Genomic DNA, 22113 nt, shown 5'->3' on the forward strand with positions numbered 1-22113 from the left:
GAGGTATAGTAATAAGTATGATATAAATGAGAATGGAAACAGTATGCTATGTATCAGCAATGAGGTATAGTAATAAGTACGATATGAATGAGAATGGGAACAGTATGACATGTAGCCGTAATAGGGTATAGTAATAAGTATGATTTAAATGAGAATGGGAACAGTATGCTATGTATCAGCAATGAGGTATAGTAATAAGTACGATATAAATGAGAATGGGAACAGTATGACATGTAGCAGCCATAGAGTATAGTAATAAGTATGATATAAATAAGAATGTGAACAGTATATGTATCAGCAATGAGGTATAGTAATAAGTATGATTTAAATGAGAATGGAAACAGTATGACATGTAGCCGTAATAGGGTATAGTAATAAGTATGATATAAATAAGAATGTGAACAGTATATGTATCAGCAATGAGGTATAGTAATAAGTATGATATAAATAAGAATGTGAACAGTATATGTATCAGCAATGAGGTATAGTAATAAGTATGATATAAATAAGAATGTGAACAGTATGCTATGTATCAGCAATGAGGTATAGTAATAAGTATGATATAAATAAGAATGTGAACAGTATGCTATGTATCAGCAATGAGGTATAGTAATAAGTACGATATAAATGAGAATGGGAACAGTATGCTATGTATCAGCAATGAGGTATAGTAATAAGTACGATATAAATGAGAATGTGAACAGTATATGTATCAGCCATGGGGTATAGGTAGCAGCAATAGAGTATAATAATAAATATAAATAACAATGGGGACAGTTTTAGCTGATGGCATTGGCATGTCGCAATAAATACAAGTATAAACAAAGAAATTAAAAATATAAACAAAATGAAAATAATAACAATGCCCAGGCCTGGCTCCAGGGGGGGGCCCGGTGACCCGCGTCCGGGGGAGGGAAATCGTGTGTCCATGCTTTGCTTCTTCATAGGGGTTATTTGAGCCGCACTTCGTCTGGTTCCTCACCCAGGACCTGTTTGCCTTGAGTGACCCTACCAGGGGCATAAAGCCTCAGACAACATAGCTCCTGAGATCACGGGAACACGCAAACCCCTCCACCGCGATAAGGTGTCGGCTCCAGGAGAGGGTCTAGGCAAATAAAATAAGAAAATATCCACAGAATGGCACATTGCAGGTATTTGATTATGAGTATAATAAGATAAGATAAGATAAGAAAAGATAAGATAAGATAAGAAAAAACTTTATCCCGAGGGAAATTCTTTTGTCATATACATGCTCAGTGCAACAAGAGGAATAAAAGTAAGGTAAAGAGTTTAAAGGGAACAGAAGTAATAGTCATAGAAGTAGTAGTGCAAATAACTATGACTAATACTTTGTATTATAACTGTATAAATACTCATACTCTTTACAAAGTAAAAAATAACTATAACTAAGCTATAACAAATATAATAAAATAACAGATTATTAGTGCACGTGTAATGAAAAATGACTTAGTGTTTGTGCCTTGAATAATTGAGATAGCAGCATGTGATGATGGATAAAACAAACATTCAATACCAAACAGATGTGTAATATTGCACAATCCGAATGAGGCTTAATGACAAATTCTGAAAAAGATCACCTACAGAATGAGGAAGAGTTATACAGTCTTATTGCCACAGGTAGAAAGGATTTCCTGTGGCGTTTGGTTCTGCATTTGGAGGCAGTTAGTCTTTTGCTGTGGGAGCTCTGATGACCCATCATGGCTGCGTGCATGGGGTGGGAGGGGCTGTCCATGATACTGAGAAGCTTTTTCAGCATTCTCCTCTCAGACACCTCCGCCAGGTTCTCCAGTCTGACCCCCAGGACAGAACCAGGCTGGGGGCTGGTGTTTTGCCTCTAAACAAAATACAACTGGTATCTTAACAAAATTACAAACTCAGACAACAACCATAAATGAAGTAAAAACCAAAAAAGCAATAGTAATGGATGCAATGGATGTCAAATGAAGAGGCTCAAGCATTAATCTGGCCAGAAGAACAGATACAACGGAATCAGGGTGGCATGACAAGAAATAACAAAATATTTCATATAATATACTAGGGCAGCATGATTTGGTTGGAATAAATATCTGGGTATTTATAAAGTAAAAAAGTAGATCATAAATTTCTCACAAACTCATCTAGGAGTGATTTAAACAGCAAGGATGAAAATGATTATGATTGTCTCTGGGAGCGCATGCTGTGCTCATGCCAATGCGGCAGAGGTAAATTTGAGTTTTAAACCTATGCTACATAATCTTGAAAAGGAATCATAAAAATTGTTTTTTTTTTCTATGACAGAGGAAAAATATTTTTGGGAAACTTTAACCCCCTGCGCTATGAAGTTTGTACTCAATTAAGATAAGAAAAATCCTGATCTAGCTGACTAGTGATGTAACAACTGGATGTGCATCACATGTGATATTGGTATTAATATCCCACATTGTCCAGCCCTACACGACACCACAGCCATTTTTCAAATTCAGCACAAACTACCCCACCTCGATTTGTGATGTCATTCAGCACTAGTACCAGTTTTTTACGCCAATGGAAAACCCCATAGCCGTGCGAGTACCACGTGGCCGTGCGAGTACCCCATAGCTGTGCGAGTACCCCATAGCTCTGCGAGTACCCCATAGTTCTGCGAGTACCCCATGGCCGTGCGAGTACCCCATAGTTCTGCGAGTACCCCGTGGCCATGCGAGTACCCCGTGGCCATGCGAGTACCCCATGGCCGTGTGAGTACCCCACACGAGTCTTCTCTTGAGTCTTCTTGGCCATGGTCATCGACAAGGGTGACCCTGAAAAACATGAAGCTGCGGACCCATCCGTAGCATCCTCTTCAATGTAGATGGAACCGTGGGGAGTCACCTTCTTGCGGAAGTCCAAGATCAGCTCCTTGGTTTTGCTGACGCTGAGGTCGAGGTGGTTGTCTTGACATCATCCTTCCCGGTGTCTCACCTCCTCCCTGTAGGGCGTATAATTGTCATTGCAGATCAGGCCAATGATGACGATGTTGTCAATAACTTCAAAATGGAGTTGAAGCAGTACTTAGCTATGCTGTTGTGGGTGAAGATGGAGTAGAGCAGGGGGCTCAGCACACTGCCCTGTGGGGGTGCCCAGGTTGGTGATGATGAAGAAAGAGATTGTTCCACCAATGTGCATGTGCTGGGATCTGCCACTGAGTCCAGAATCCAGTCACATACTGAAGAGCTGAGCTCCAGGTTCAGGAGCCAAGATGGGATGGTAACTGAGCTTTAGTTCACAAGCATAAGAGTTTTGATTGTCCAGGTGAGCCAGGATGGTGTGGAGTGCGATGGAAGCTTGACACTCTGCCAGCTGAAGCTCTGTGTGGCTCAGCAGGATCACAGAGAGCTGTGGCTGCTTAAAGATTCTCAGTGTCTGAGCTGAAACAGGTTAAGTGACTGTGGGCTGGGAGCAGCGAGCCCTGTGCAGGCCGGTTTGCGGCCTGCCGTATCACTTTAGACAGGAGCCTAATCTATCTGATACTGTCTAATATTACATTCAGTCTTTTTAGCCTTTGATGTGTATCTTGCAGTTATTCATATCATGTGGGTGTTCATCCCTCATTTTATGTGCTGCATTTTAATACTGTGATGAGCAACAGAAGCCAGCTTTCCTCTGTTTGCCCATCTGACTCTTTCAAGTTACTAATATCCTTATTGCAGTTATATTCCTTGGGTTTTGGCAGGTGCTATTACATAGAGTTACTCTGTTTTATATTTATGGAAGGTCCAGTTTTTCTGCCTTGTAATTATAATTGGAATTCTATATTTAAATATACTGCAGGTACATTTCTTTATTTATAAAATAAAGGAAGAGCACATTAAATGTGCTATGAAAGGGGTTTTGATATGTGGGTTTTGAACACACGAGGTACTGAACAGCTTGGGCCCAAAATGCTGGTGCATCAGTCACCACAGCTGGTGAATTATTTAATGTGTCAAGGGGATCGGTCTCAATAATGATGACGGCTTATGGGAAGCAGACAAACTGCCCTGGCAAACAAGGACAGACGGTCCCAAGGCCACAAGCTGAAAGGGAAGGAGAGTCAGAGCAGGACTTGATTCATCAGAATGGGTATTGAAGAGGGCAGTCTGTTAAGTACAGGCAGTGGGCATGTCCGTCTGCTCACTGTGTTGAATCAGTTACGCACATGCTGTCAACATCCTGAACTCGGCTAGCTGGCTCCCTTTATTTAGTGAAGAGTGTTTCACCAGTGGCCTCTTTTCTTCTTAGAATAGTGTTGGTTTCTTAATTCCAGATGTTTGCATGCGCAGTGTGGCTCACTGCCATTGGCACCTTTAGGTCATTACAAAGAGCAGAATAAGTTCTTAAACAATGGAGTTATTTGAATGGTGATTTTGGGCAGAAATGATCACATGATTCTCCAAAAGTGCTTGAGGAGAAACGTTCCAGCCGGGCTGTTAATTCAAAGCGCTTTCCCGCCCTTGCTGATGTTTGTCACGATGCACCTTGTTCCAAGCACTCCATGCTGTGTGCACTGCCCACTCTGCTTATGCAGACCTGTGTAAGTACTGGTGTTCACCTACCTGCTCGTGTGATGCAGACTGATATATCATCAAGTCCAATTTTAGGGGCTGCATTGGTGTGATAGGCAGAGGAAACCCCCAGTCCCCCCCCCCCCCAAGGGCATTCACTGACCCTGCATGGCAGTCGAGGCCGGTGTCCATTGCCGGATATTATCTTCCTTTAGCCTATGTAGCTTGTCTCTGTTGCCCATGCTCTCTTGCTGATCTCTAAGGATAATGAAATAGTACAATGTTGGGGGCGGGGGTGGGGCTGGTGTTTGCGGCGTCCGTGGGAGCTCCTGTCTGGCCCGGCTGCCCCCACCTCTTTCGCATGCCTGCCAGTCCCCTGGATGCCCTTATTACTCTACCCATGCATGCTGACAGCTCCTGTGATGCCAGGGGAGATCTGATGAATCAAGGCAGCTCCCCCTGCCCCAGAGAAGGTACCATGCATATGCCAAAAAGCCAGTGACCCCTACTATGTTAAAGCCCCCACCCCTGTCATCTACTGTATAAAAATCTTAAAAGTTCTTAATGTCTCGGCTGTTGATGTTCAGGTTCTTAATGGAGTCCACAAATAAAATGATTATTTCTGCTTCATTTGTGCCTAGAAGTGTCCATTATAATCATATAGTGCTGCTCACACTGGAGTTACTTCGGTCCTCCAGACGTTACCCTTCATCTGTCCTGCACCACCATGGAAGCTGCAGCTGACAGTATAGTTGACACTGGGATCTAACTGGAACACAACTATCAACACGTTTTTAAATGTTTTTGTGCAAATAATAATCTCTTTACAATAAGGCTCCATTTTGCCATCTATAAATTGTAGTACCTTATTAATAAAAATAAAACTGTGGTAAACTTGTTTATAATTGTCTATTAATGACTTACAAAGTGTTATAAACTAAGTATTAATAAACTTGCTTATAAACCATTCATAAACCTTTTATAAGGGTAGTCTCACAGTAAAGTGGTACCGAAAGATTTACCAGGACTGTCATCATTAGAGTCAAGCCGAAAGAACAAAGGGACCTGATTGAGTTAAAAGACCCAAGGTAGCTCTGGCTGAGTCAGGCCTACTTTCTGGGCTTGTGTAGCCAATCCTGTTAGCTAGTCTGCAGGCTGTAGCGGGAGTGAGCATCATTGGCAGTGTGTGATCAGTGAAACACCACTAGCATAGATAAGGTAGCTGCTACAGGGAGCAGAACATGACGGAATTCTGCTCGCAGTGATCACTAGGTGGCTCAGTGTAAATGTAAAATAACCTGGGTTACGTGCAGGAAGAATGAGCCAAAAACCAACCCTGTGATGTCTTCAGGAGAGGTTTCATTTCTGTGCTGCTGCACATCAGAGCCTATCGGATGTTTTCTTAACTGGTTACTTTTCATAGGATTCAGGCAGTATTCCTTTATTCAGATGAAATAATCACATCTTTGCAACCTTGGCAATGAGAAGAGGAGCAATTTAGGTGACAAAAGGTGCAGAGAACCAGAAGATGGGCTTTACGACCCCCTGGAAAATGGGATGTGGAAATGCCTGGTGTCTGGCAAGGGGATGTGGAAATGTCTGGCGGATGGGATGTGGAAATGCCTGGTGTCTGGCGGGTGGGATGTGGAAATGCCTGGTGTCTGGCGGATGGGATGTGGAAATGCCTGGTGTCTGGCGGATGTGATGCGGAAATGCCTGGTGTCTGGCAAATGGGATGTGGAAATGCCTGGTGTCTGGCGGATGTGATGTGGAAATGCCTGGTGTCTGGCAAATGGGATGTGGAAATGCCTGGTGTCTGCTTTGCAAACTGCAGCTTTATAGCTCAGCATAAATGCTGTAATGTAACACAATGAACAGAATGCTAATGAGATGTTTAAGGAGATTATTGGGTTCTGCATGCATAGGCTTGTCAGAAGAGACCACGGGTCTTTTCCTGAGGAGAACCCAGACTGCGCCGACATTACTTGCATGCCTAGATGCTGAGTGCCCTGTGTCTCCGGGGGTTACACAGCTCTGGTGTGGACCAAACAGGACTGAATTACTGATGTAATCTTCATGTCAGCACGATCAGATATAACCTGTTTGTGATGCTGGAGTAAAGCGCTCAATGTGATGTGATTTATTTAGGTAATACTGCCTCATGAACACCCTAATAAGATTCTGCAGTGCAGTCAGGGAGCTGCAGGCTGCAGGATTAGCTAAATAGCCCATTTAATCACAGACTCGTATTCGGGTGTCTGGTTTCATTATCATTATCTTAGATATTTTTGCAAGGCTCCGAAGGCAATAAGACCTGCATGGAACTTTTCTCCAGGAGGCAGTAAAAGGAACAAAATGGCGTGAATGCAGGTGTCCATAGGGAGGATGGAGGGACTGAGGAGTCTCACACTCTCCATGATACCTTGTTGTGGTTAGTTTGCTCATTTGAACCTTTCCCCCTCTCTCCCTCTCTCAGTCATACTTAATGCTTCTCTTTCCTCACTTCTGTCCTCTCCTTTTTTACTCTGCCTATTGCTCTTCCTCTCTCTTTCTCTTCCCCTTGTTCTCTCCCTCCCCTGCCTCTTCTCTTGTGCCATCTCTTTCTCTCAAATAATTAGCCCTTGCCTAATTATGTTCTCTTCCCCGGTGGGTAGGGCTACTAAGACGGCAGGGTGCCTCAATTGGTAACACTGCTAAGGGCGGCAGGGTGCCTCAATTGGTAACACTGCTAAGGGCGGCAGGGTGCCTCAATTGGTAACACTGCTAAGGGTGGCAGGGTGCCCCAGTGGGTAGTACAGCTAGGGGCAGCCAGGTGCCTCTGTGGGTAGCACTGCTAAGGGCAGCTGAGTGCCTCAGTGGGTAGCAGTCCTGCTTCATACCTCCAGGGCTCTGTTACCCCTTTCAGGGTGTCCCCTATCCTATGCCTTGTGATGGACTGGCATCCCATCCAGGGTGTTCCCCAGCCCTGTGCAGTGCACTGGCATCCCATCCAGGGTGTTCCCCAGCCCTGTGCCCTGCAGTGGAGAGGCATCACATCCAGGGTGTTCCCCAGCAATGTGCAGTCCACTGCCATCCCATGCAGGGTGTTCCCCAGCCCTGTGACCTGCAGTGCTCTGGCATCCCATCCAGGGTGTTCCCCAGCCCTGTGCTCTGCAGTGCAGTGGCATCCCATCCAGGTTGTTCCTTAGCTCTGTGCCCTGCAGTGTACTGCCATCCCGTCCAGTGTGTTTCCCGGCCCTGTGCCCTGAAGTGCACTGGCATCCTGTCCAGGGTGTTCTCTGGTCCTGTGCCCTGCAGTGTACTGGCATCTCGTCCAGGGTGTTTTCCGGCCCTGTGCCCTGCAGTGTACTGGCATCTCGTCCAGGGTGTTCTCCGGCCCTGTGCCCTGCAGTGCACTGGCATCTCGTCCAGGGTGTTCCCTTTCCTATACCCTGTGATGGACTGGCATCCTGTCCAGGGTATTCCCTGGCCCATGCCCATGCCCTCTGGTGGACTGGTGTTTCCTCCAGCGTGTTCCCATAACAAGATCCTGAACAGGTTGAATAACTGGAGGATGACTGGATAAATGTTTTATTATAACGTTAGTGCGTTTGTAGCCATTTTGAGCTTATTTTTAAGTACGGCAATGACCTTCCTGTTTGCGGTTGATTCAAAGGCATTGATTTTTAATTAGCATCACGTTCCCATCTCCTTTATTGTTGTTACTTCATGCGTGCATCCACTGCAATCAAGACGAGATACATTCATGTACAGAGAATCCTGACATGTTTCATAAGTACTGTAAAAGAAACATGCAAACCTTGGTTTGAGGTGTGTGCAATGCTGATAAGCTTGTTTTTAAAATACCTTTGTAGAGTGTTTTGAAATGATTTCTGTATGAGAACACCACCATGTTGCCAAAGCAGGAGATCAGGGTTACAGTTCTTATAGTACAAGATAACATTTTCTGCTACTTTTTGTTCTATAGACACTCCTGTGAGCTGCATCTAAACTACAGCTGCTGAGTGCTGATGCTTGTCATGAGCTTAAAGGAAACCCAGCGATGGCCCTGTTCAGGGATCAGGTGCTGGTTGCAGATTCGCTGATGGATCCCTGTTGCTTTCTTGCTCTCCTCTGCTCATGTGGCTGTGAAATACCTTGGATCAGACCACCATCCACACTAAGCTGTGTGGAGACTGAACTGAGGAATACTGATTAAACTTCAATCTCCATGCATTATTCCACTAGAGACCATAAGCCAGAAGATTTAGTTGCATCATAGTTTCTATTTTCTCTGATAATACAGCCCCAAAATCGTATTTTCATAGTAGTAATCAGTGTTTGAAGGAATCACAACAAAAGTGATTCTACCAGTGTTACAGCAATGTTACACCAGTGTTACAGCAATGTTACACCAGTGTTATACCAATGTCATTAGTAATATTATTCTGCAGGATTCATGTACAGGCTATCAGGACCAAGGTTTACTTGGTATCTGAGTCTATTTCCTACAATTATCTGGTCTATGCAGCATCACATCTTTATCCCTTGTTTTCACAAATACAGTTTTTTCTCTCCTGGAACACGAGAAGACAGAAAGAGCAGGAAAGTTGCAGCTTGCGAGGTTTTCCCAGTATATTTCACTATTACTTCAGTTAACATGAGCAAACATTGTGGAGCTGTTGTTCTTTTTTCCAGGAATATTCTACAATTCGAGCGCAACAGTAAAAGTGTGTCTGTATAAGCATGTCCTTCACGGAGCTCGGGCTCAGAAACTGGACCCCTCTCCTTTCATTGCAGCAATTTGCCGTCTCTGTGGGACTCTAGATAAAAAGGCCACTTTCACAGTGAGAAGCTCCCAGCCCTGCAGACTACATGCCACTGCATTCCATTCCATTATGCTTGCCATCTACATGTAAACATGCATTGAAACAGACATAAGTTAACTGAATACCTATTAATTCAGTTGTAGAAAGACCATATTCATGTCAAACTGTCCTCTGTAGCATATTGACATTGATTCCTTCAGGGACATGCACAGTATGTTAGCCTGTTTGCACAGTGAGCCTAGAGTGAATCAGCACAATAACAGCAGCAGATAACGACTGCAAGTTTCCGATGGTGGCAAAGAGCAGGCGGCCGCTGTGACAGTCCTGTTGGTCCTCTTATGTTTGAACCTGTGTTTAACTTTAAGGTCAATGCGGCTACAGCCCCTGTCAGATTAGAGAAATCCAATACGTTTGGATTTGGGAGGAAGTAATCAAATTTAAAGGCCAAAAATGATCAATATGAATACCATGTAAATATGGGAGAAATAGTTACTGATTTCGTAGTCAATTTCATAACTGTTAGTATTATCAATTCAAATTTTAATTACAGTTAACACCATGATTGATTATCGTGTTTTGAAAAACTTTCTGTAATACGTACAGTAGCAGACTGTGAGAAATGAGGAAACCTGTGTTCAAAGAGAAACAATGGCTTTTTATTAAGTCTTTAAAAGAACTCATACAAATAACCACTGAACACATATAACCAGCAAACACAGGGAGGTCTGAGGCTGGACTGTAAGGCGCACACACACATACACACACACACACAGAGGTACCCAGAGTACCCTCACACACACACACACACACAGAGGTACTCAGAGTACCCTCACACACATACACAGACACACAGAGATACCCAGAGTACCCTCACACACACACACAGAGGTACTCAGAGTACCCTCACACACACACACACACACAGACACACACACAGAGGTACCCAGAGTACCCTCACACACATACACACACACACACAGAGGTACCCAGAGTACCCTCACACACATACACAGACACACAGAGGTACCCAGAGTACCCTCACACACACACACAGAGGTACTCAGAGTACCCTCACACACATACACAGACACACAGAGGTACTCAGAGTACCCTCACACACATACACACACACACATACACAGACACGCAGAGGTACTCAGAGTACCCTCACACAGACACACACAGACACACACACAGAGGTACCCAGAGTACCCTCACACACATACACACACACACAGAGGTACCCAGAGTACCCTCACACACATACACACACACACACAGAGGTACTCAGAGTACCCTCACACACATACACACACACACAGAGGTACCCAGAGTACCCTCACACACAGACACAGACACACAGAGGTACCCAGAGTACCCTCACACACACACACAGACTCACACACGCAATGGGTAATTTACACAATAACTAGACACACACAAGGAGTGGACTGGGTTCACGAAAGACCGAGGCAAGGGCGCCCGCGACAGTCACTGTTACTGGAATCTGTTATATGCGGAGACACCTTGCTGGTACTACGTTATGTCCAATACTGTGCAACAATAATCAAAGGTAGCAAATGTTCCCCAGACCAGGTGCGCAACAGCATTATGCAACGCGGCTTTGTTTTGTGTTGAGAAAATGGTGAAAGACAGGGACAGTGTTTAGGAAACTTTTCATCCATCTAGAGGACTATGTCAGAGGTGTGGAGATCTTCATTACTGCCACTCTCTACTTTATAGCGAATGCAAGTTAAGTTAACTTTTACCTCAGCACTTTATGAGAGATTTTGGAATGGAGGAGCATGTCATGGGTTGTCTGTCCAACTTCGCATGTCAATAATATAAACGGAATCTTTTAGTATCTAATCTTATGAAAACATTTTGTTTGTTGCCCTTTGTTAGTGGTGTAGTGGAGCCAGTAATATTTGCCTATGTGCTATTGAGAATGAATTCCTTGTATTTTTTTATTTGCATATTCTTGAAATGTAACACTCTTTAAAGCAGTATATTTCCTTTATCTCTATGGATTCTCCTACAACGCAGCATTAGTGCCACATTGAGGAAAACAATTCAAGAATGAAGTTGTCATTTTGGTCTACATGTTGGGCAACATTAGCATAGCCAGTTTCAGGATGAAGTATAGAGGCGGGAACAAACCAGAGTCAGTGATAGTGGAAAACACAGTGTTTATTGTAGTATAACCTTTGGTTATTGTTTTATTGGCTACATTATTATTTTACTGTCTAAAATTTATAGCACTGCTAATTTTATTCGTGGCTTTCAATATAAAACTTAGTGAAATTGTGTCAGTGTGTGTTTCAGTACTTTTTGGATATTTTAAGTGCATTTTAACAAAACCATGACACTGCTGATACCCGTAATAATTTTGGTCACAATAATCGTGATATAAAATTTTCATACCATTTCATCTCTTCTTGTAAATGTAGTAAAGTGTCTCTTTAGGGATATTCTGTTTATTATGAAGTGATCTTCCTTTGCCTCTTTATTTTAATTTCTTAAAAACCTTCTTGAATCCATGTCAGCATGTGAAATCAGCCCTGCATATGTAGACAGTCACTTTATTTTGCAGCCAGAGTGTGTGCTGAGGTCACCATCTGCCAGGATCAATCTCCCCCCCCCCCACACACACACACCCACACCGATCGATTTGGTGCGACCCACTGCACCTCGCCACCTCTCATCCTGCCCAGTATGTTTGCCCATTACTTGCGTTTATCAACGTGCTATTTATTGTGAAAGTGAATGGGTCAAGATGTCAAGCCATGAACCCCTTTCCTCCGCCCTGTATTTCCTTACTGTCCTTATTTATGATGCTGTCTGTGTATAAAATTAAAAAGGATTTTGGTAGCATAGATAAATGTTAATGTCCGAAATGCCTCATAGCCACTTTGAAGGGACACGGGCAACTAGGAATCTACTAGTGTAAATAAGGTTTGTACAGAGTACATTCATATAATATATGTTAGCCAAGGCCATTCTGAGAGAGAGAGTCCCCTGACAGGCACGCTCAGTGTGAGGAACAGCGTGTGAGGATGTAGCAGGGGCCTTTTGGGGCAGCCTGTGGCACAGTGGGCTAAGCTGGTGTGCATGTAATCAGAAGGTTGTTAGTTCAAACCCACCTTCAGCATGTCTGCAGGTCCTTTAGCAAGGCCCTTAATTCTCTGCTCCCTGGGCGCCGCTTCGGGTGGCTGCCCTTCGCGGATAACTTACTTTGTGAAAAAGAGCAAGTGAAGGGAGGCGTAAAGACAATTTCCCCACAGGGATCAATTATGATCAATTATTATTATTCTGAAGGAGAGTCCTCTGGCAGTCATGCTCTGTGTCACTTTTGTTTCCTATCATTCATCAATTCAGTTTTGTTTCCTATCATTTCATTCGACTGCAGTGTGACCGTCCTATGAAAATCCGTCATCAGAGCACAGTATGATGCCCAGCAAAGTAGCAATAAAATGATGTTACAGATTGTCAAATTCAAATCACAAATGCTCCATTTAGGTGGTTAAGGACTGGAACTCTGTGGCTTTTGGCACTTAGCATCTATAAGAGCTGCTGGAATGAAGATGAACAGTAAGAGGAGCTGTGGTCTGAGCAGGAATGTATGCTGCTGACCAAACTGGACAAGCCTCTCATTAGATGTAGAGGTTCTCCTGGCACCGATCCAGTCAGCTTGACGAGCCTATCTCCTGGGACCGTCTAACTGTGATATCCAGTCAGCGGCTGATGAGGAGGCCATCTGAAAGATAGAGTCTCACTGAATGATGACATGAGCTAAGCAAGAGGATATGGTTTCCCTGGCAACAGGCTTGCTGATTTGTTAAAGAATAGGGAGGGTCCCAAGATTATGGTTGAACATCTCCAAAAATATCTTCAGTTAAGTCAGATCCATTAGTTCAGGGACAGAACAGAAATATGATGGTACATCTCTCCTGTCCTCTGCTTAATACACTGATGACAGAAGCTCACAGAGAGAAGGATGTGAGTCTCCGGCAGCCTGTTAGAGTGGCTTCAGGCTGATTCATTGACAGAGAAGCACGGTGATGCAGGTCCAGGTGACTGCCAAGAGACTAACATGGCAGATCTGCTGCCATTTACTTCACAAACAGAACAGTACTTTGGATGTTTTAGGTCCCTTTGTGCATGTGTCTGAATGTCTGTCTTTGTAGCAGTATGTACATAAATCATGGCCACTCACAGGGCTTTAGAGCTGTCGATGGTTAAGGCATCTGGCCTGGGCAGTAGGCCGGAGCAGTGCCATCCATGAGGTCCTCCGAGTTCACACATCACAGGCAGCAAAGCAGCCCGTCCAGGCCGTCTGTGCCGACCCAGAGACCGGCTCTGACCGAGCATTAGCATACACTTCCTCTTTTCGTTGTTTCGTACGCAAGGCTGCAGACTCCTGACTTACCGCTAGCTGTCCTTAAAGAGAAAGTTCTGATCTGCACAGAGAGCCCAGCGCTTAGTGGGGACCGTGTAACAGCTATTGGGTCTCACCGCAGCTTTTCTGTTGGACCGTCTGGTTCAGCATGATTTGCAGGATTATTCATCGCACTCTGAAGAAGAATCGTCAGAGGAGAATCTTACTGTGCAGTAGCCTAGCATACATGCACTGGGCAGTTTTGCTTTTTTCTTCCTGTAAGTCTTTTGTTACAGCCGACATGACAGCTCTGATGCTGCTGAACGCCCAGCCGTCACATGACCCTAATTCTGTTTACGGTATTTCGCGCTAAGACTGCAAACCTTTTCACGATTGTTCAGACTAGACCTCTATCCAGCATATTTTGCCAATAGAGACCCAATACCAATAGTGGGTATCGGATTGGTTTCCATCTCTAGATTATAAGAAAATGATTTAAAATGTTAAAATGTTAGTTAAAATTTAACTGATTATATATTTTAATCAAAAGAAAATTGTGGTTATTGATTGTAGAGGACACACAACATAATGGCATGGCCAATGTAGACCAGAATGCATCATGTAGACCAATGAGTTATGTTTGTTTCTTGCATCATAGTTACTTTAAGGCATCATCCCCAGTCAACAATAATCAACTACTTCATCTGCTGTGTTTGAGAGCTGTGCCCACATTGTTTCATGTGACAAGAAGCAAAGAGGACATTCTGCTCAGGGGTAACTAGTGACATGCCAGGGAAGCACGAGTCAAGCTGCATTTGTGTGTTTCTGCATTAGTCAGTGATCCAACATGCAGTGAAGCCCAGAGCATCGCCTGACTTATCCTTGATTCCTCTGAGCAGCAGATGATATCTTTATCATGATGTTTTTCACAATCCCATCATGGCCTCAGAGAGCTAAACAGATTTTGCTGTGAGTCTTCGCCTGCAATGTGCTATCAAACTAACAAACTGTCCTGGTGAGAGATCCTGAAGTTTATTTATTTGCAGGCAGACACTGGTTGTCCCTCATCATACTTAGATACCCAGATGCATTGCCTATAAGAGCTGTTTGTATGAGCAGAGCCACGTCCAGTAGCCTCATTTCACAGCACACATTGCTGCCTTTTTACTGGAGGTGTGAGGCACCAGTGCTAAATGCTGAGCAACAATGCTGCTCACTCCATGTGGCAGTGAACAGTTACTCGTTAAAGCCTGAGTAATGTCCTGAGCTGCCTGGGCAGTCAAAGGTCTCCAGTTAATTGTGGAGTTGCAGAGCATGGAAGAGCGGGCCAGTGTGAGTGGTCCAGTGAGCAGCAGAAAGCACCAGGACCCTGGACCCACTCATGCCCCATAGTGTAATGAACCACATTAAAAGGTGCCTCCTGTACATTAAATAGATCTGTGTCCTGAATAATAACGGCCCATATGGCAAAGCTACAGTGGTGCTGTGCTTAGTTTGTTTCGGAGGGGAGGCGTCCTGTGTACCTCTGCCTGCACTTCACCCTTATACAAGTATGTTATCTGAAAAGGAGACCCCTCACCATTCATGTTTGTAACAGGTAATTGGCTGTTTGTCGACACATCGCTGACATATTGTAGATGGTGGCTTTTACTCAAAACTTAAAACCACAAACGTGTTCTGATTTTGCCGTAATAAACCAGAGTAAATCTCCAGCAGATTTTGTGATCTGCAGACACATAATAAAGTCTGTGCCCCGCCTCCAACCCCCCCGATGTGAATTCATTACTACATAAGGTTGTTTGTGTCGGAGCAGCCCCAGCAGGCCGCTCACACCAGCATGCTGTTTCCTGCGAATCGCGCAGTAACCTACAGAACAGCGATTAGCAGCTGGTGGCTGGGTGCCACTCACTGCCAGTCAGGAACTGACCTGTGTGCCTCGGGTGCACTATGGATGAATGATCCTTAAGGAACCTCAGCTCTGTGCATGAAGCGATGCTTCACTTTACAGCTGTACTGCCTTCAGTTGGAGTCACTGGAATGCTGCTGTTTCATGAAAACTGCACTTCACAGAATGCCTCACAATGCATCATGCTTTTTTTTGTAAATAGTTGAATAATTTCACTATTTGTTTCAAATATTAATAACTATACACATTGATTTATGAATAGATGTCCCTTCCATCTGTGATTCTGTACCCTTTGACTTGAAAAACACAAATGTTCTGTTCCTGATCGGCTCCTGTAGCTGTGTTTTAATACTCCGTAATACATTTCTGCAATGTTCTTGACCTGGTCCTGGACACTGGGACACAGTGGAACCTGAAATGGATGATTTTATAGCTCTGCTATGGAGCCCATGCACCTTTCCATTGGGCCCATGCATGTTTGATTGCGCATGCATCCGAGGAGAGCAGGATATTCCTTTGCTCTTGCACCGTCCCCATGTCAAAGTGCAAGATAGACAGGGAGAGACCTGTGCCTTGTGTCCCTCTGGGCTTCTGTATGCTGTCAGGGTGTAAATGTAGCGTATCTCCCTTGGGGACGTGAGCTGTGACGTCATGGGTGGCAGTAGAGGAATTTCTCCAGTTAGGGTGAACAGGATAAGTGCATTCAAGAGGAAGAACAAAGCCATCAGATCTGTTGGCTCTGATAATCCCGCTTATTTCGTTGTGGTCAGGTTTCCCAGCCCAAAGCTGGGAATCTTCAGCGGGAAGGCACATGTCTTTTAACTTACAGACTGAGAAAAGCCTCCCCATGAAAAATGGCTGTAGTGCCAGACTGTCCCTGCAACTTAGGGACTATTCATAGAGATGTTTTGAAGTTTGAAGCTGCACTTGGATCATCGCCGTGTCTATTTAATTGCATCTGAATGAAAGGCGGTGTCTGCAAGCTAAGTCAGGCTTTTCTCCTAAGCCCTGCAAAGAATGGGCTTAACCCAGGATCTTCTCAGAAGCCGTCAGCTTCACCTTTGAAGTACAGCTTGATTTGTGGTTCTCACCCTTGCGATCTGCTGGTCAGGCACCGTTTTACATAGCGATCCAGATGAAAGGCAGGACCTGAAGACCCAGCTGCCACATTGGAGTATCTATACCCTGTTCTTCTATACTGGACATGCAGTTATAAAAGAGGGATGAATGTATACTTTTCACAAAACCATGATTGAAGAGGTCTTCAAAACCGTTCCCTGTAAGCATTTCCCGCTGTTTTCTGAGAGTGTTTCCTCATTGTTTCCATTTGTCTCTCAAGTGTGGTCTAGATGGCAGTAAGGAAGACAGTTTCTCTCCACTTTGGAGGACTGGGGCAAAATTAGATAATGGATAATGCTGTAATTAAAGCACTCATTGGTTTAATTAAGTCACACTGATACCCAGAGATTGCAGTATCTTGGGCAGTGGGGAACCTCTTATTTTGTTCCGTGCCCATTTAGTAAGTCCATGATGCATGGTAATTAACTAGTTTGTGAATTTTTGATTAGAATTATCACAGAATTCCTGTCTTAGTGATGTTGTAATGTATCACAACACTAAATGTTATGTAAAAATACATAAAACAGATAAACCTGCACTTTACCTTTGAAAAGAATCGTGGATAGTGTGAGGGAGATGAAGGAAGGGTTGTTTTGTAGGAAGACTTTCACCATAACTAACAGGATCACAGGATAACAGGATCTGATGGCTCACCAGAATCTTTTTCTTTTTGTGCAACTTTAACAAGGAACCTGTCCAATGACGGCTGCTTTTGCCTCCTTTTCGATTTTGCGGAAATGTGGACATTGCATTGTCGTTAAACAGATTCATCGCTCGCACTACTACACCCTTATTCGAGTGGTGCTTTTCTACTAAATTTTAAGCATACGAGTGAGGCATGCCAACTGAGACCGTACATGAGAAACGATTACCCACATTCCTGCAGAGAGAGAGAGAGAGAAAATCTATTGGCTCAGTTGTGATTACGTGATGCTCGGCAGACAAAGCAGACACATAATACCCGTATTGCAAAACCTCGCTCATTTATCAAGTTAAAATTTCACTCGTCTTGCAAAACACTCACAAACCAAATTACTCACAGTCTAAGGTTTGACTGTGTGTGTGTGTGTGTGTGTGTGTGTGTGTTTGTGTGTGTGTATATATATATATATATATATATATATATATATATATATATATATATATATATAATTGAATTCTTGGTGATATTGAGTTTTCCAGGATATAATTAAATGATGTACTATTTTATTTGCTGTTTCTCAGAGATTGCAGATGTTCAATTCAGTGATTTTCACCGCAAGGTTCTACTGTCTGTTCCTTTAGCTGTCGCTCTCAGTGCTCTCAGGACATAGAGCAAAGCATGTTCTCTCTGTAAGGGGGATAAACCAGCAAGTCTGGCATGAGGCAAATTGGAGACCACATGTGTGGCTGGTCTGGATTATAATTCCAGCTGACAATAGCTTGATCCCAGACACTGCAGATGTGTGTGTAGATGCTTGGACTCCACAGAATTGCTGCTGATGAGTCATCAGGTGTTTGAGGTGGCTACAGCTTAAAGCTGAACCAAGCTGAAAAAAACTATTAACCACCCTGAATTACCATTAAGGTGACCAAATTGTTTCTCAGATGTTCTTAATTTGCATCATTGTTAAATACAAATAGTAGGTATCCAGGACAAAGTGCTTGAGCTTTTTGTGTTTGTACATTCAATGAAGAGCCCAGGTCTGGATGAGAGAGCTGTACTGTGGTAGGAAGGCCTGGACACCACAGAGATACACAGTTGTATATTCAGTTTACACTAATGACTTATTCTCATTGATGACAAGTCATCACTATAAGGCAGCAACAGGGTTTGAGGTAATATTATCATTTGTAACAGTTACCTGGTCTGCAGTCAGAATGCCAAATCTCTGTGAGTCAGCTGACGCACAGGGTTTTCTGTTCCAGTTTAATACGTAATCACTGGTGTATTTTGCTGCATTCACCAGTGCCTTGCTGTGTCATTGGGCTATGTAACTGGTGATGTCACTGGTACTGGATGTTTCATTGTACTTTATTTGTCTGTGTCACCTTGTTCCTGAAGTGGCAGGTGAGCTGTATCTTTAACGCTGTCTTCTCAAGCCTGACCTTTGACCCTTGGTGTTACTTTACGGGAAGACAGCTGTTGCCTTTTGGCTGCTCGCTTGCAGTTGAAGCTGGCCGTTGTCTGGTTACTTGACCCTGATTCCAAGCACAATAATTTATATCCATGGAGACTCAAGTACTCAGCATTCAGTTTCAGATTCATTACCAGCATTATAGGTCTTTAATTCAAGAGAACATTAAACAGTGACTGATGGTGAAGTTGTGCTTGTGTTTGGAGTGTTCAGTGTGTTCAGTTTAATGTGATCCTGCACACATACCAGTGAAAGGACTGATTCTAATTTACAAAAGAAAATGAAAACATCAAACACAAAGTGGAACCGTCCAGATCAAAGGCTCTCATGTCTTCTAGAAAATTACATTTGAATTTTTCCAATATTTTAAATAGCAGATTATATTCAGGGAGATTGTGTGTCTTTCTTGCATTTTTCAATGTTTCTTCTTTCTTTTTATTTGAGATGTCAGTTCTGATCTGAATAATTTGAAAAATAATTCTTGCATAACATGACAAGGAAATTCTCCATGGAAGTCTTACATATATGCCTCTAATGGGCACAGAGATTCTGATCCCAACATTCTTCTCAGTGTCTTGGCAGAAATCTGCGCAGGATTGCCACACTGTGCTGCGTTTTTCATTTATGATTCTGTGATTGGGATACAAACTCCTTTTTATCTGGGGCCTTTTGGGTGACATTGATTGATTTATTCATCATTTATCTGGCATATTTTACTCACCAGAGAGCAGTCCTGTGTTTGATTGTTTGCCGCGACTGACTCACTGCACCTTGGTCTGTTAATGCCCTCTAACTGCGGTTGAACTTAAATAAATTTATCACACACAGAAGCTGACCTGTGTGTGACTGACGGTATGTATGGATGTGTGAATTCCTACTGTAAAAGTGATCATGCAGATACATGCCATGACAACGCTTACACCGTACGTGAAAGCAGTACCTACGTCCCACGCCATATTGTGCCCAGAGGAATGCACACATCTGTACCGTATTCCATGTATGAAGATACGAGCTTCCTGACAGAGAAGCTCATGCCTTCTCAGGCTGCATACCTGATGTCTCTCCTTGTCTTAAGTCCTTCCTTGCTTTGACGGATTTTCCTCCTCATCTGTTCCTTTATTATTAAATCCACAAGGCTGCCCCCTGATGGTGACAGAAGCTCATCACTCCCAAACAGACTCTCTGGGGTCTTCTGTGATGGTTTAAACTAAACCATTAACTTTTATTATGTTTCTATAGTTTAAAATATGAATTAATTCTGTACGCATATGATTTATGTTGTATGAGAGACAATGTTTTAGAGATGTGTCTCTATTTTACCATTAAGAACTATTCCTTGGATAAATGATAAATGTTCGCTGAAAATGCTTAACTAGAAGTCTTGGGGTTAGCTGAGGATGGGGTTCACATGCTCTATATGCAACGTGAGGCACCAGCAGAGGTGGATCTATGCAGTAATAGCTAATCTCATGCAGCCAGCAGGGCTTCCGCTGACATTCTGCCTGAGTAAATTTGGCTGGGCATTCTTTAGCCTGAACTGGAGGCACGTCGAGAAATAATGCCGCCTTTTGTTGGGTATTATGGCGTGAGATTATGCTATCAGCTGTTCCCATGCTGAGCTTGACACTGCCAATCGATGCCCTGTAGATTTGCATGATCAATCAATCAGTCATTATTTATATTGCACTGTTTTAACCGTAGCATTTACAAAGTGTTTTACAGACATTTAAAACAAATAAAGGATTAAAATAAGCATAACAATAAAGCACAGAAAAAATTAAGATGTTTTTAAAAAAAATTTGTAATGATAATGTTATTATGTCTCTATTAAGCATATATGGTAAGTAATGCACTCCCAAATGCACTGACACATGAAACAGCAAATAGATTAAACTGTTACACTTTGAGGTGTTTAAAGAAACATCAAAAAGGCAGCAGTTTTGATTCATTAAAATGGATTTTTTTCAATATATTCAACATATGATATTAACTTTATATATTCCTTTAAAACAACATATTCAGGATTCACAGAACCATGGCTTAGCAGGTAGCACTGTAACCTAACACCTTCATCGCTGGTACTTTGAATCCCATCGCTGACTCTCCCTGTGTTTGTAGGCGTGCATTCTCCCTGTGTTTGTACACACGCATTCTCCCCGTGTTTGTACACACGCATTCTCCCTGTGTTTGTACACACGCATTCTCCCTGTGTTTGTACACACGCATTCTCCCTGTGTTTGTGCACACGCATTCTCCCTGTGTTTGTGCACACCATTCTCCCTGTGTTTGTGCACACCATTCTCCCTGTGTTTGTGCACACCATTCTCCCTGTGTTTGTGCACACACATTCTCCCTGTGTTTGTGCACACGCGTTCTCCCTGTGTTTGTGCACACACGTTCTCCCTAAGTATGTATACACGTTCTCCCTGTGTGTGTACACACATTCTCCTTCTGTGTGAACACGTTCTCCTTGTGTATGTATACACATTCTCCCTGTGTGTGTGTGAACACGTTCTACCTGTGTGTATGTATACACGTTCTCCCTCTGTGTGTGTGAACACGTTCTACCTGTGTGTATGTATACACGTTCTCCCTCTGTGTGTGTGAACACGTTCTACTTGTGTTTGCATGTTTCCTCATTTGTTTTATATGAACAGCAAATTATATATGTTCAAGGTAAACTATATAGCTGATTAAATAAATTCAAATTTAACATGACAAAACGGAAAAGTCAGATGCAGAGAAGAAGCTAGAGAGGTTCTTTTAGAAAGCTGCCAAAAGATTTCAGTAAGGAACTGTTTAACCCTGTGAAGGGCAGAGCAAGGCCACAGCATAAGATGATATAGACAGAGAGTATCCCTCTGAGACGTCAGTCATTAAGCAGGGGCTGAAGGACCAGGCCCCCCCAGACTGTCCTTTAGAAATGTGCCCTCCCGCAGAGAGCATTCTGGCACCATGAGACCAGTCGACACTTTGCCCCCATGATAACATTACACCAGTGACTGGCAGAAGAGGCAATGTCACTGTAAGCCAGACAAAGTGTGCTTCATGTGAATCAGGGTATTGTAATGTGTGTGTGTGTGTGTGTGTGTGTGTGTGTGTGTAGACATGTATATATTACATTATGGGAACCAAATGTGCCCACAATATGATAAAACCTGTTATTTTGATGTTGTGTTGACCGTTTTTTGGTCCCCACAAGGGGAAACTCCATCCATCCATTTTCTGTACCCGCTCATCCTCTTCAGGCTCGCGGGGGATCTGG

General features: G+C 43.4%; 1 protein-coding gene across 5 annotated transcripts in view; it reads left to right on the forward strand.

Annotated features, from left to right (window-relative positions):
- The window catches only part of LOC125704445 (catenin alpha-2), a 144425-nt gene that overhangs the window by 63045 nt on the left and 59267 nt on the right, over positions 1-22113 (forward strand). The gene's annotated exons all lie outside the window — the stretch shown is intronic.

The sequence above is a fragment of the Brienomyrus brachyistius genome, chromosome 12 (assembly GCF_023856365.1).
Source record: "Brienomyrus brachyistius isolate T26 chromosome 12, BBRACH_0.4, whole genome shotgun sequence".
Classification (NCBI taxonomy): Eukaryota; Metazoa; Chordata; class Actinopteri; order Osteoglossiformes; family Mormyridae; genus Brienomyrus; species Brienomyrus brachyistius.